Source organism: Branchiostoma belcheri, unplaced genomic scaffold (genome assembly GCF_001625305.1).
Source record: "Branchiostoma belcheri isolate BF01 breed outbred unplaced genomic scaffold, Haploidv18h27 scaffold2, whole genome shotgun sequence".
NCBI classification, from domain to species: domain Eukaryota; kingdom Metazoa; phylum Chordata; class Leptocardii; order Amphioxiformes; family Branchiostomatidae; genus Branchiostoma; species Branchiostoma belcheri.
The window spans coordinates 4,817,450-4,820,956 of record NW_017803490.1 but is presented as its reverse complement, the minus strand read 5'-3'; positions in this window follow the sequence as shown (position 1 = coordinate 4,820,956).

Sequence of the window (3,507 nt, the reverse complement as noted above, 5' to 3'; positions counted from 1 at the left end):
CTGGATCTTCTCTGGCATACTATCCCTTTATTTCGGCCAATTTCTACTACATGTATTTTACCAGCGATCCGCGGTGCCTGGCAGAGGCTAGATATACAGGTTCATTGAATCTTGTTTTCGGTTGTATTAAAATCTGTTTGTAACAAATATGAAGCTTTGTGCCACATTTGTGTGTGTGTGATATTACACATAACAATATAGGGAAGCTGTGCTACTAGGACTAAAAATAAAACATTGCACCATTATATAAAGGAAAAAGGACAGACAAAATCATTGCCGTATTTGTTTAACATCTTGTTTCACAGATTAAGTGAAATTTAGATATGTTAGCTTTTAGCATATGGATGCGTGGAAACTAAATCAGCAGAAATATTAAAACTAAAATAGCAGAAATATTGACTAAAGAGCTACATATTAAGCCGGTCATAAACCAAGCTTTGCTCGGGGATTGCCAAAGTACTTCTGCCATCTGCTTGTAGCCTGTATCCATAATCTCCAAGCAGATACGAGGATCAAATTTTAGAATCTGTTCCCTGCAAAAGTGGCCCTCTTTTCAGTAGCACCGTTTTTCCAAAGGTTTACCTCCTCCCTCTTTTAATAATGATATATCTGCTTAAATACCAAACAAAACACAACAAAAGACGTGGAGCTTTTAAAGTACGTATAAGTTTAGCGTGTTCATTAGGTCTGTCAGTACAACCAGACTTTCTATCGTGACATCTGCTTGGTTTTCATTCATATGGTAATAAGTTCGACAGCGAAAACTCCACTTCTGCAAAGGCTTTGACCACTTCTGCAAGCGATCAGCTGATCGCAAAATCACATTTTGACGTATAACTCGAGAATGAAGCAACTTTGGTGGAAGGCATTGAGTAGGAATATAATAGAGACAGTAAGGAGTATACTCTGTAAATAAGGAGGCCGAAACATGTCAAAAGTTTCATTTTTCTAAAATTGAAAAAGCGGAAATTCATCCCCTATCACACCCCCGTTTTTGAGCGCCCGTTCCGAAAAGGCCCGTATCTCGCTAACGAAGCCTCGCTCATTCCCAGATTTGGCCATTTCGCGAGTGGGGAAACGCGATGGGCTCTTATGGGGGTTTTACTTCAGGTCTTTGCTGCTCTTGTTCTTGACCTTGAGGCCCTCTCCTACTACGAAAATATCAGTAATTTATCAGGAAACAACAGTTTTAGTCTTGCATCTGTTCATTTTAGGACAAACTTTCCTAGAACGGCTAGTACGAGCGTCTAAATACGGTGCGTTTTCGTCAATATTTCTACTATTTCAGTTATTACGAAACCAATAGTCTCTGAAAAAACGTACTGTTCATACAAAATAAACCCTTATACACTCTAGTCCCTTTACATAAATTGAAATACTGACAGTTGAAACATTTTCAATGGCATATTACATATATTTTACAGATTAACTATATATAATCACAGAGATATGGGGATGCTAAGACATAAGATTGTCAGATCGAGTTAACACTTCAAATTCACATCAACTACATACAAATCCACGTATACAAAAACGTAGATGGACTATAAGTAGTAGGGTCATGTTCATGTAAAACTAACTACAGATAGCTTTCGCCTCGGATTAACACATTAAAATTACCATGAACAATTTCACGTTGAACATTATACGTATCTAGTTGTATCAACAACAAAAAAAATGATAACAGCAAGGTGAATATTTTATCAATAAGGAACTCTCCTCTCATAAAAATAAAGTCAAGTCAATACATAACGCCAATGAAGTTAGAGACATTTAAGTAGAATCAAGTAACTGGACACATTTTCTAAAGCGCCAGACATTACAGATAGCACCCACTATCTTTCATCAGAGACTGAGTGGACTAAGTCTGTAGTGTAAACAGGTAATCTGTACATAAATCTGATAAAAGTAAAATAGTAGTAAGTCGAAAAATTCATTCTCGCTTGATATAGCTGATCATATCACAAAATCAATAAATCAATCAATCAATCAAACAATAAAAAACACTCATTTCACAAATATATCGATCTATCAATTAATCGTCTTCACCTGTCTCAATATAGTAAGTGACATCACAACATTTGGTTCACAATTCACTGTCACTGGTAGACTCTGGTAGACGGCAGACATCAGTTCTTGGTAGTGGCCACTTGGCCGGGGTCTATTACGGTCAGAAGATATATATGTTTGAGAGTAAGTTTTGGACATTATTTGAAACAAACATTGTCCCAAGATTTTGTAGATGTATAAATCTCACAGCCCTGTGATACTATTTACACGTACAGTGTGAAGTTGAAATAAGAGTTTCATTTTGGAAGTTTAGTTCAAACCAAAGGTAAAGTAACCCTTGTTCCTTACCTCCCCCTAGGCCTCCTTATCCGTATATCAGCTGTTAGCAGTAGTACATCTTGAGTTTAGCTACCACAAGCACGAAAATAACCACCCCACTCACAATACCGGCAATAGCACTAGCCGAAATCCCTGTCATAAGATAGCTTTAAACAATGTCTAGAGTTAGAAGTTCAAGGGTTAGGTGTAACAAGTCGATCGGTGTAATATAGCCAGCTACCGCCGCGCCGTGTGCCTGCGAAGCTGGTGTGTTACGCCGAAAGGCGGTTATACCGGCTATACAGATACAGATATAGATACAGATACAGAACTCACATGGCAATCACTCACTCCAATTAAAATGACGACTGAAAAATACCAGACACATCTGCACCTGTGGTCTGCAGACACATCTGCACCATGGACTGTAGGTCCAGGAGGGGTGGTATAGGAAAATAGTTTTGTGTCTATCAAGATAAAACAACTGCAGTGCGCATTCAAAATATCTCGTCACAGAAAGTAAGCTTTAAAGTACATGATGAATAATTTTTAAAATTTCTATTTGTTATAGTTGATACTAATACATTTTACCTCCTTTATTACCCCTCAACATTAAAATGTAACAGTTCAGGCATTAGCATTGCCGTTGAGGTATCTTTTGAATTATGTTCATGTTAAGCTGACAAACGTACCAAAAAGACTTAATTCCGAGGTACCATATTTTTAGGTCATTCTATATTTATATCATACTCATTGATTTGATTACAAGACGGGCCAATGAATGTAGAAAAATATTCTACTTCGTTCCATTTGTACCAAATTACAAAATGTTACAGTCCAGAAGCCCCTCCTAGTTTTCGACGACGAATCACAAGCCAGAATTTTGATCTGCTGACACACCATCATAACTTTTTCGCGCCATTGCAGAGCTTCACCTTGATGAAAGAACATCGTTTGGGCGGCCTTGCTGGCGTAAGATAGGGTCGGAGTCACACGAGGTAAGAGTTTCCTTCCATTTTACGGTAGGATAACACTCTAGATCTCCTTCCTTCTTTTTTTGGCAAAGGAAAGTAGAAAAAAACGCTGTAGACTGAGCTGCCGCCTGGCTTCGCTCCCTTATCGGGAAGTTAATCAGGTTTGCCAGTGTGTGCGTTTAAATGTGTATGTGTGTGTGTGTGT